Here is a 13,188-nt window from a genome sequence, read left to right as displayed (position 1 = left end):
CGGTGAGGCGTCTGCGCTCTGAAGCCAGGCGGACCCGGCCCTCTGTTCTGGGTCTGCCCCTGAGTAGCTGTGTGACCTTGGTCAAGTCACTGAATATCCTTGAACCTCTGTTTTCCCTTGCGCTAATATTAGCTAGCACTTTTGAAAAAAAAAAAAAAAAAAAAAAAAAAAAAATATATATATATATATATATATATATATATATTGATTTCAGAGAGGAAGAAAGAAGGAGAGAGAGATGGAAACATCAATGATGAGAGAGAATCGTTGATGGGCTGCCTCCTGCACGCCCCACACTGGGGATCGAGCTCACAATCCGGGCATGTGCCCTGACCAGAATCGAACCATGACCTCCTGGATCATAGGTTGATGCTCAACCACTGAGCCGCGATGAACAGGCTACTAGCTGGCATTTAAATGCAAAAAAAAATTTTTTTTTTGAAAGTACCATATAAACATCAGGGAGAAGTGTAAACACTAGATATATAAGACAGCAATAGATGCTGTCACTGACAGAGACTCTCCCCAACTACACAGTTAGGCCTTGACCTTGGCCTCTGTTCTGTCTGAGACCTGCCCAGCTCAGTCTTAGCACAGAATCTAAGTCCTCCCCTCCACCTCTGATACCATCTGGTGAAGTCCTCATCCTCCACTCTCCACCTCTAAGTCCTGGGCCGGCTTTTAGCAAGACCCCTCCTGCCCTTGATGTGTTTTCCCAGGGACTTCCCACCCACAGACCCCTCCTCCTGCTCCCGGCTGTACACCCCGGGCTGTCTTTGCTGTGTTTGGAGTGGAGCTCCTTTTCTCCCCTCTGTTGAGTGGGAGATATTGGTCAGCAGCCACAGTTTGCTCTCTGGACAGATGCCCAAGTGCCCAGCTGCTTGCACACTCCTGACCCAGGCACTCCTGACTCAAGGAGCTATGGACAGGTTAATCTGGAACCTTTCCGGACTGAACTATTGCATGGTTTGAATAATTTTTTAATTAAAAATATGCATTTTATTGATTTTTTTTACAGAGAGAAAGGGAGAGGGATAGAGAGTTAGAAACATCGACAAGACACCTCAATCAGCTCCCTCCTGCACATCCCCTACTGAGGATGTGCTTGCAACGAAGGTATATGCCCTTGACCGGAATTGAACCTGCGACCCTTGAGTCCACAGGCTGATGTCTATCCACTGAGCCAAACCGGTTAAGGCTGAAGAATTTTTAAAGATTATTTTATTTATTTTAATTAAAGTATAGTTGACATGTAATATATTTGTTTCAGGTGTACAAACGAGTGATTGGATATTTATGTACTTTACCAGTCATGTCGATATTATTAACTCTATTCCCTGTGCTGATGTTACCTCCCCTACTTCTACCCAGGCTGCCTTGGGCCTTTTCTTTTTTAATTTTTAAAATATATTTTATTGATTTTTTACAGAGAGGAGGAGAGAGGGATAGAGAGTCAGAAACATCGATGAGAGAGAATCATTAATCATCTGCCTCTTGCACACCCCCTACTGGGGATGTGCCCGCAACCAAGGTACGTGCCCTTGAGTGGAATTGAACCTGGAACCTTTCAGTCCACAGGCAGACACTCTATCCACTGAGCCTAACCGATTTTGGCTCTTCCTTCCATCTTTAACAACAGTCATAAATGATTTTTTAACAATAGTTTGCAGGCTCCTAGGGAAACAGTCAGCAAGCAAGGGGCTGGGAGCACTTGGATGGATGAGGAAGCTAGGAAGGAGGCAAGATCGGGTCCGGGACAGAGTTCTAGTCCTGCTCCGCCTTAGGCTGGCTGTGTGACTGTGAGCAAGTCTGAGCCTTAGATTCTTCTGTAACGTCAGAGGAGGAGCCGGCCCGCCCAGCTCTGACTTTCTGTGGGCACCAGTGAAACCTCGGCCTTCTCACTTACAAACCAGACACGCTGTCACGGCTAACGTTTATTGCACGCTCTGTCCACTGAGCCCTTAAAACACACCACTTCACCCAATCCTACAGCCACCAGGTGAGACAGAGAGCTGTATTACCTCTGTTTGGCCAAGAGGACACTGACCCCGAGGCAGTAAGTAACTGGCCCAGAGCTGGGCGTGGCGGGAGTGGCCGAGCTGGGATTGATATTTTAGTAATATCAATAACTATTATAATATTTAGTAAAAGCTATCCATAAGGCTGTCTAGCTCTGGAGCTGGTGTTCTTAGCACGGTGCCGACGCCGGGCTGGGGGAGGGGTCAGGAGCGCTCTAACGTAAGAGAAAGGGCAGTCGTGCTGTGTGTAAAGGTGGGGAGACCTTTTCACAGGGTTTCCAGCTCCCTGTGATACCCACCTGCTCTGCATTCGAGTGTATGTGCCCAATTGCTCACGTTTCTGGATCCTACTGTCAACACTCCTGAAAGTCAAGATCCGTATCTTTTTTTTTTTTTTTTTTTAATATATTTTATTGATTTTTTACAGAGAGGAAGGGAGAGGGATAGAGAATCAGAAACATTGATGAGAGAGTAACATCCATCAGCCCCCACTGGGGATGTGCCCACAACCAACGTACATGCTCTTGACTGGAATCGAACCCGGGACCCCCCCCCAGTCTTCAGGCCGACACTATATCCATTGAGCCAAACCGGCTTTGGCAAGATCCGTATCTTTTTTTTTTTTTAAATATATTTTATTGATTTTGTACAGAGAGGAAGGGAGAGAGATAGAGAGTTAGAAACATCGATGAGAGAGAGTCATCGATCAGCTGCCTCTTGCACACCCCCTACTGGGGATGTGCCCGCAACCAAGGTACATGCCCTTGACAGGAATCGAACCCAGGACCCTTCAGTCCCCAAGCTGGCGCTCTATCCATTGAGCCAAACCGGTTCCGGCAAAATCCGTATCTTAATTCACCTCAGTACCTGCTCAGCATCCAACCCAGAACCTAGGTCTGAATTGCAGCATCTGGCAGGGTGGGGAGTAGGGGGTGGAGTGGGGGAGGGGATGTAGCTGGAATGGGTCCCCCTTTCAAGCTGAAGCTCTTAGGCAACTATGTCTGCTCATGAAAGCATAATGAAAACAAAAACACCTTTAAAAAATACGTTTAAAAACATTCCCCAAAGACTTCTAAATAGAGCTTTCTTTCTGTGAGTTTGCAGATGTGGATGCCAAAGGAGGAGGAGGGAGGAGCAGAGGCTCACAGACTCCATCAGACGCTCCCTGACACAATCCTGGGGTGGGAAGGAGGCATTCCATCACTGGCAGCAGAACCCCTCTGGGAGGGCGGTAATTTGAAAGCAGAACTCTCTCAGGTCAAGAGGGTCCGTTTTCACAAAGTTCTCTTGTGTGTGAACTGACCCAGAAACCATGGCGAAGTTTGAGAGACCTTTGATGTTCTGAGGCGGCTGCCCACGAAACCAGTTCCAGAAGCTAAGCTTCCCTAACGCCGAGGTCCTTCTTAGGAGCTGGAGAGCCCCATGTCCAGGAGAGCAAGAAGGGAAATTCCTCCAGGTGTGTGTGTGAGTGGGCCTGCGTTTCCTTTCTCATGGGGAGCCGCAGGCTTCTATAACGGGCGGACACTGAGCTAAAATAGAAGGTTTTCTCAACCTCATGTGACTAGGGCTAAATACAGCCGAAACCGCTCCTTCTTCTGCTCATGAGCAGTCACCCGAGGCTCTTGCAAATCACAAATCTGAGCTCTACATTGCAACCAATAACCTTTCATATTCACCTGAGATTCTGAGGGGCAGCCAAGGGTGCGTGGATAGTAGGATGGTTAAAAACACAGTTTTGGAGCTGGACAGGCTGAGTGTGAAACCCAGCTCCGTCCCTTTGTGGTTGTGGGCGATGGCGAAACAGTGTGATCTCTTTAAACCTCAATTCCCTCTATGAAAGGAAGTATAGTAATAGTTACAGGGCAATGGTAAAATATGTACACAGATAATAATTTAATAAAAATAAATAAATAAATAAATAAATAAAATAAAAAATAATAGTTACAGCCCTGACTGGTTAGGCTCAGTGGATAGAGCGCCACCTTGCGGACTCAAGAGTCCCAGGTTTGATTCCAGTCAAGGGCATGTACCTTGGTTGCGTGCACATCCCCAGTGGGGGGTGTGCAGGAGGCAGCTGATCGATGATTCTCTCTCATCGATGTTTCTAACTCTCTATCCCTCTCTCTTCCTCTTAAAAAATCAATAAAACATATTAAAAAAATAATTTAAAAAATAAAATTAAAATGATCACAGTCCTACAATAATCAAACCAATGTGATATTGGAGTAAAAACAGACATACAGATCAATGGAACTGTGAGTCCGGAAGTAAATCCATAGATGGTCAAATTGTTTTTAATAAGGGTGCCCAGACCTCTGGGGGAAGGACAGCCTTTTCAACAAGTGGAGCTGGGAAAATTGTTGTGTGTTTTTTGTTTTGTTTTGTTTTGAATCCTCACCCGAGGATATTTTTCCATTGATTTTTAGAGAGAGTGGAAGAAAGAGGGAAAGACAGAGAGAAATATCGATGTGAGAGGTGAGAGAAACACATGGATTGGTTGCCTTCTGCACTAGTCCTGACTAGGCCCCCGGCTGGGGAGGAGCCTGCAACCAAACCAAGATATGTGCTCTTGACTAGACTCAAACCCTTCGGTCCACAGGATACTCTACCCACTGAGCCAAACGGCTAGGGCAAACACTGGGTATCTCCATGCAAAAGAATGAAGTTGGACTCCCATCTTTTGCCATACACACAACCCAAGTGGATCTAAGACCTAAATGCAAAAGCTTAGAACCTTAGAAAAACAAAACAAAACTTGGAACAAAAGCATTTTCTTCCATTCCATAGGTTACCTTTTCATTCTGTTGATAGTGGTGCACAAAGATTTTAGTTTTTAGAAAGTCCTATTGTGTGTTTTTTCTTTTGTTGTCTATGTCTTTGGATTCATAATGCAACAAATCATTTACATAAAAATAAAATAAAAAAAACAGTTTATATTTGCCAAAGGTGGCATAAAAATACCAATATGTAGTTTCTGTGATGTATTTTAGTATTTTAAAGACATACATAGGTAAGCATGGCTACTACTTAAAAAATAGAAAATAATATTTGTTGGCAAGATGTGAAGAAATTGGAACCTTGTGCACTGTTGGTGGGAATGTAAATTGGTATAACCACTGTGGAGAGCATGATGGTGGTTCCTAAAAATTAAAAGTAGACTTACCATCTGACACAACTATTCCCCTTTGGATTGTATTATTCAGAGTTTCTGTATTTTTGGTGATTTTCTCTCTAGTAATTCTATTACTTGCTGGAAAGGGGATTTTAAAGAATTTTAAGTGGGGTCTGAGCAGATATTTGTTATACTCATGTTCACAGTAGTATTATTCAGAATAACTAAAATATGGAAGCAGTCCAGTGTCCATCGATGAATGAATGAATAAGCCAAGTGTGGTATGTACATACAATAGAATATTATTCAGCCTTATGGAGAAAGGACATTTTGACATATGCTACACCATGGGCAAAACTTGAGAACATTATGGTAAGTAAAGTAAGTCAAACACAAAATAAACAAATATGTATGATTCCATGAAGTTCCTTGAGTAATCAAAATTCTAGAGACAAAAAATAGGATGGTGGTTACCTGGGTTGGGAAGGGGGGAATGAAGAGTTATTGCTTAATGGGCAAAGTTTTAATTTTTTTAAGTATACTTTTTTTTTAAATAGGTAGACTGTTTATTTTTTTAACTTATATATTTTATTGATTTTTTACAGAGAGGAAGAGAGAGGGATAGAGAGTTAGAAACATCTGTCAGCTGCCTCCTGCACACCCCCTACTGGGGATGTGCCCGCAACCAAGGTACATGCCCTTGACCGGAATCGAACCTGGGACCCTTCAGTCCGTAGGCCGATGCTCTATCCACTGAGCCAAACTGGTTTCGGCTAAAATATACTTTCATTAACTTCAGAAAGGAAAGGAGAGGGAGAAAGAGAAAGAAACATCAATGATGAGAGACAAGTATTGATCACCTGCCTCCTGTATGCCCTCTACTGGGGATGGAGCCCACAACCGGGCATGTGCCCTGACTGGGAATCGAACCGTGACCTCTTGGTTCATAGGTCAAAGTTCAACCACTGAGCCATGCCGTTGAGGCCAGAGTTTCAATTTTGGAAGAAGAAAAGAGTTATGGAGATGGATGGTGGTGATGGCTGCACAACAATATAAATGAACTTAATCACCATATTGTTTATAAGGTACAAATGGAGACAACCTATAAAGACCCATATATCATTTGTCTAAATATGGGACAAACTGCCGAAACCCGTTTGGCTCAGTGGATAGTGTTGGTCGGCCTGCGGACTGAAGGGTCCCTGGTTCGATTCCAGTCAAGGGCATGTACCTTGGTTGCGGGCACATCCCCAGTAGGGGTGTGCAGGTGGCAGCTGATTGATATTTCTCTCTCAACGATGTTTCTGGCTCTCTATCCCTCTCTCTTCCTCTCTGTACAAATTCAATAAAATATATTTTTTTTTATAAAAAGAAAAAGACCACTTTTTTGCTTAAAAATAAAAATAAAAATATGGGACAAACTAACAAATATTTAAATAAGGTATTTTTCCTATGTTTCTACCTTGTCCAATTTATATTCAAAATGATAAAATCAACCACAAACGTCACATCGTTTTGATACAGCTGCCTTTTGTTTGGAGGTCATGAGGCAAGAGATGGGGCGGAGCACTTCCATGGGGCGGAACAGTGTTAGTCATAAGGGTGGATGTTGAGGCTGTGGTGTGCCAGCCCAGAGTGCCAGACGTGCCCACGTGTCCTCGTCATGCATGGCAACCCATGTGACCAGTCACTCAGCTCCTGGAGCGGGCTGCATCAGGTTTATTCAGTCTGGGTTTTCTGTTCTTAATCCTTGCCCGAGGATATATGTTTTTTCCATTGCTTTTTCAGAGAGAGTGGAAAGAAAGGAAGGAGGGAGGAAGGGAGAGAGAGAGAAAAAGAGAGAGAGAGAGAGAGAGAGAACACGTCAATGTGAGAGAGACACATCGATTGGTTGCCTTTTGCACACATCCCAACGGGAAGGAGTGGGGGTGGGGAGTGAACTTGAACCCACGTACATGCCCTTGACCTGGAATCAAAAACGAGAGAGGCCCTTTGGTGTGCCGGCTGATGCTCTAACCACGGAGCCACATCAGCCAGGGCAGGCAGTCTTGTTTTCATTTCTATATTCATTCATTTCGACCCAGGTTTGAGATCTCATTGTGTGACTTCGGGCAAATCACATGACCTTTCTCTCCGAGCCTCAGTTTTCTCCTCTGTTAAGTGGGGATAATAATACTGTTGACCACAGGAGGGATGTGACGAGAATTAAATAAGATGATGCATATAAATTGCTTTGTACAGCGTCTTGCTCATAGTGAAGTGCTCAGCACTTCCTGCTCTTACCTAATGAAGAGTACTTTTGGAATATGCAAAAGATCATACCTTTGAATTGGCAGCAGTTAGAACAACCTAAAATAAAGATCTATAATTTAAAGGCAAAGAGATGATATAAATATTCAGCCATGGTGAACCCAAGTCAAGAGATCAGACTGTCCGTGGGCAAGTTACTTCACGTCCCCAGGCCTTAGAAGCTGTGGGTTTAATGGAGACTTCCTCGGTACCGGCGGTCCCCAGGAGTGGGTCATACGCTAGTGCCAACCAGGCCAGCTTTAGTCATCTTTGAAAACCATGTCAATCTGTATTTTTTTTTTTCCTGCAGTGGCAAAACATAGACTCTTGGGACATGAAAGCTTAACTCATGTCTTCTCCTCAACCCATGCAATCTAAACATCAGCCTGCCAGAGTCAGTGGAAAATTCCACATGTTTGTAGCTCGTTAACTGCCAAATCAACAGCTAAAGTGTCTGTCGATTGTAATGAATAAGTAGACCTTATTAGCTTCATGTTCCCTTGAAGAAAGAGCTGTCCCACAGGCATATTTCTTAGGAGGGCCATGTGTACCATGTGGTCTTTAAAAGCCTTTTAAGTTCTTGCCTGAGTGGCGTGGTTTAGTAGTCGAGTATCGACCCAGGAACCAGGAGGTCAGGGATGGATTCCTGGTCAGGGCACATGCCCAGGTTGGGGGCAGCTGATCAATGATTCTTTCTCATCATTGGTGTTTCTATCTCTTGCTCCCTCTCTGAAATCAATTAAAATATATTTATAAACAAATGAACAACCTTTAAAATTCTTTCAACTACTTCCCTTTTAGGTAAACCCACCAACTCTTCTTACAGGTCCATTGCCAGAGAAGAATGGTAGCCTCAAGCCAGAAGCCTTGACTCTTATCGTGATGGTGGTGGTGTTGTGTGTGTGTGTGTGTGTGTGTGTGTGTGTTGGGGAGGAGGTGTGATGGTGGTAAATCAACACCTTCCCTATGTATTTACCCTAGTAACTTATCTAAAGGAAATTTCTTTAAGGAAATGAGGATTCTCTTTCTTCCACTCTCCCTAAAAATCATTGGAAAAATATCCTCGGGTGAAGATTAACAAAACAAAACAAACAACAAAACAACAGATTAGCCTGGGAGCTTCCCATTTGAACTGAGAACCACTAATTGGATGATGTTGGTAGAACTGTCATCACTTGTGTGGTAGACACTCAAAAAACAAACAAACAAACAACAACAACAACAACAACAACAAAATGAATCTAAACAACTCTGGGTATTCAGAAGCTAGTTTCTTACTTTTTCCTCACTGCTTGTTTGGTGAGATAACCTTTGGAGATTACAGAGGACAGAGTGTGCCCCTTCATACGGACACCCTAAGAAAAACTTAGAGCAGTAATTCACAATCAGCTGTGTAGGGGAAGCAAAACTATCTCTAGCCTCACAGGGTCCTCAGCTGGGTCTGGGAATTAAATTGCCATAAAAGCATTCAAATTTATTTAATGTAAATTTTAAGTGACATGGGAGCCTTCATAAGGAAATGAAAACCCAAAGAAGTGGCAATGCCTAAATGCTTTTAAACTAGATTGAGAAAAGAGGTACAATTGTGGCAACATAATTAAAATAGGTATATGGGGAGGCTAGAGGGAGATAAGAGTTATGTTGTAAAGGCCTGTTTGTACAAAATTCCCTGATGATAAGGGTGTTTCTAAGAGGAGGAGGGTGATCTGAGGTTTTCTTGCACTTGCTGTTTCTCAAGTGCCTTTAGCTCAAAATTATCCTACACCAAAGTGGCATATTTTAGAGAGATGTATTCTGCTTATCTTAAAAAAAAATATATATATATATATATATGAGAGGAAGGGAGAGGACGGGGAGAGATAGAAACATCAATGATGAGAGAATCATTGACGTCCCACACTGGGGATGGAGCCTGCAACCTGGGCATGTGCCACCACCAGGAATTGAGCTACAACCTCCTGGTTCATAGGTCGATGCTCAACCACTGAGCCACACTAGCTGGGTATGCTACTCTTGAGCTGGAATTGGAACATCCAAGTACCTTTCCTCAAATATTCTGATCTGGTGTGGGAAGATTCTGATCTGGGTCCTTTTATTTATTTATTTATTTATTTATTTATTTATTTATTTAAAAATATATTTAATTGATATTTTACAGAGAGGAAGGGAGAGAGATAGAGAGCTAGAAACATCGATGAGAGAGAAACATCGACCAGCTGCCTCTTGCACACCCCCCACCGGGGATGTGCCCGCAACCAAGGCACATGCCCTTGACCGGAATCGAACCCGGGACCCTTCAGTCCGCAGACCGACACTCTATCCACTGAGCCAAACCGGTTTCAGCTGATCTGGGTCCTTTTAAAGGACCGGGATGTTGAGGGCCCCTGGGTCAGAGTCACAGGAAGGGTGGGAGGTTAGTGCTGACTTCCTGTTCCCCATTTAGTAATCAGAGCAAAATGACCGTCATGCCTGGGAACCGACGTGCAGCTGCTCAGGAACGTGTGAGCAACTGGGGACACGCAGCGGGTGCTTCCCCAGGAAACAAGCCCAGGTGTGTGTTTGATACCAGCTTGGCCATGAGATCAGAGCCCTCAGGCACACTGACATGCCAGGGAGGCGGGCCACTTGACTCTCTGTCAGCTTCTAAGAACCTGCTTCTCCCCAGCTATCAATGGACAGATCTCGGTCGTTGATTTTGGCTCCCACTGGTACATAATCTCCACAGACTCTCCTGGAAAGGGATTTCAGCGAGGATGAGAATCCACCCCTTCCTTTCGCCCTGCATTCCACAGTCAGGCACAGTCTCTGTAACCTGCGCTCCTTATCAATGCTACCGGTAGCAGGCAGGTTTTTGTGTTGACAGTTGGCACTGCATGTCCTTGACTCTCAGGGGAAGAAGAACTAGGGAAGTTAATCTCCCGGACACCAGCTTTCCTCTCTGATTTATCATAAAGGAAACAGCTTTCGAGTTCCTTTAGGGAGAGATGGCGTCTCACTGACTCTTGTATTCCCAAGGCTTGGCAGAGTGCCTGCCTCAAAGAAGGCATCAAATAAAGTTTTGTTAAATAGATGTTTGGTATTCAAACCTGTGTGTTTATTATGCATGTGGCTGCCAGCATTGGGGCTGGTCTACATCCTGAGAGCTGTTTGTTTGCATCAACATCTTCCCATTTGAACTGAGAACCACTAATTGGATGGTGTTGGTGGAACTGATTTTAAGAGACCAGCATGGGACAGGCAGAGGCTGTATCACATGTCAGGAAGAGGGTGCATTTTTTACCCCTGCTCTCCCATTCTGAGCTGTTGTGGGCACTTGGTAAATATTAATGAAGCATGAGACAGGAGCTGTACTGAGAGGCTGCTACAGTAGGAGTATGCATGATTACAAGTATCCAATACATTACTGTGTGTTTATGCAGATAATATTAGGAGGATTGGATTCTGTAATACAATTGGGGCCACTGAAAGGTTTATTTAAAAATTTTTATTTATTGATTTTATTTCTAAAAAATGTTTTTATTAATTTTTTTTTGTTAATACTCATCTGAGAATATTTTTCCATTGTTTTTTAGAGAGTGGGAGGGGGAGAGAAACATAGATATGAGAGAGACACATTGATTGGTTGCCTTCACACATGCCATAACTAGGGTTGGGTATCAAGCCTGCAACTGAGGTTATATACCCTTGACCGGAATTGAAACCAGGGGGACCCTTCAAGTCAACACTCTTTCTGTTGGGCCTAACCAGCTAGGGCTATTTATTGACTTTAGAGACAGAGGGAGAGAGAGAGAGAGAGAGAGAGAGAGAGAGAGAGAGAGAGAGAGAGAGAGAGAGAGAGATCAAATTGTCCCACTCATTGATGCATTCCTTGGTTGATACTTATATGTGTGCCTGACCTGGGAATCAAACCCCCCCCCCAAAAAAAAAAAAAAAGTATTAGAAAAATAAAGTGCTCAGATTGAAACAACTGTTCACTTTACAAACCATCTATCTATATATATAAAAGGCTAAGTGACTGACCGTCTGTTTGTCCAACCAATAGGCCCATACATATGACATGCACTGGCAATTTAAAAATAAATTTTGAAACCTAGCCGGTTTTGCTTAGTGGATACAGCATCGACCTGTGGACTAAAGGGTCCCAGGTTTGATTCCGGTGAAAGGCACATGCCCAGGTTTTGGGCTTGATCCCCAATGGGGAGTGTGCAGAAGGCAGCCAATCAATGATTCTCTCTCATCATTGAGGTTTCTCTCTCTCTCTTCCCTCTTCCTTCCTCTTTTAAATTAATATATTTTTAAAAAAATAATGAAAATAAAAATAAACGTTGACTCTCCCATGTGCGATACAAAAAAGCTCTTGCTGGTGCCAATCATACATGGTGCCAATTGCATGCAATGCCAGAATGTATCTGAAGATCAACTATTGGCACAACGTACCTTTGAAGCCAAAAGAAATTGGCATTGTTGACAGAATGTTTCAGAAGACCAACTATTGTTTAATCAATTTATCAGTCATTGTTTTTGTCAATGTTTTTATGTTTTTATATCATGTCTTTATTATTGTTTTATCATGTTGTTGTTGATTTATTAATTAATTTACTAGAGACCCGGTGCATGACATTAGTGCACTCAGTGGGCGAGGGAGTACTCATCTGAGGATATTTTTCCATTGTTTGACGGAGGAGAGAGAGAGGGTGTCCCTCAGTCCGGCCTGCACCCTTTCACAGTACAGGAGCCCTCAGAGGATGTCTGACTGACTGCGTAAGTGCTGCCGCAGAGGTGGGCTGCTGCTGTCAGCCTGACTTTGTGGCTGAGTGGTGCTCCCCCTGTGGGAGTCCACAGACCATCAGGGGGCAGCTTCTGCACTGAGCGTCTGCCCCCTGGTGGTCAGTGTGTGTCATAGTGACTGGTCATCCCGCCGTTCAGCCGATTTGCATATTACCGTTTTATTATATAGCATTGTTTTTATCAATGCTATTTTTATATCATGTTTTTATTTTCATATGTCTGTTTTTATATCATGTTATTATTTATTAATCAATTTATATATTATTTTCATATACATTTTATTCCATCTCTGACACTTCTATTATAGAGAAAGAGCAAATAGCAATATTAAAATATTTATAATACTATACTAGTAGCCCGTTGCAGGAAGATTCCTGCAATAGGGCTTCCTGCTGGCTCTCTCTCGGCCCACCTGCTTTCGTCCCTTCTCCCTGGCCCCGCCTACTTTCCTCCCTTCTCTGCAGCCCTGCTTGCTTGCTTCTTAACATATTCACTACCTTCTGCAGCGCTAAGCTTCACTTCTTTCTAAGCTGTCTTGATATGCAAATTAACCTCCATCTTGGTTGTGTTAATTTGCATATTCACCCTGATTGGCTGGTGGGCATGGCTTGGTGCAACAATTTGCATATTACTCTTTTATTAGGTAGGATTATATGTATTTTGACACATAATTTTTTGTAGTAATGTAATTACCATACAAATCTAATTAATTTCCTTTCAATGTGCACAAACCCATGCACTGGGCCACTAGTTATATTAAAAAATACAAACCATTATATTAAAAAATATATTGTAGCTGAAACCGGTTTGGCTCAGTGGATAGAGCGTCCGCCTGCGGACTGAAAGGTGCCAGGTTCGATTCCAGTCAAGGGCATGTACCTTGGTTGCAGGCACATCCCCAGTGGGGGGGCGTGCAAGAGGCAGCTGATCGATGATTCTCTCTCATCGATGTTTCTAACTCTCTGTCCCTCTCTCTTTTCC

Source organism: Pipistrellus hanaki (assembly GCF_964339955.1).
Source record: "Pipistrellus hanaki genome assembly, chromosome: 2".
In the NCBI taxonomy this organism is placed as follows: domain Eukaryota; kingdom Metazoa; phylum Chordata; class Mammalia; order Chiroptera; family Vespertilionidae; genus Pipistrellus; species Pipistrellus hanaki.
This window is presented reverse-complemented; position numbering follows the sequence as displayed.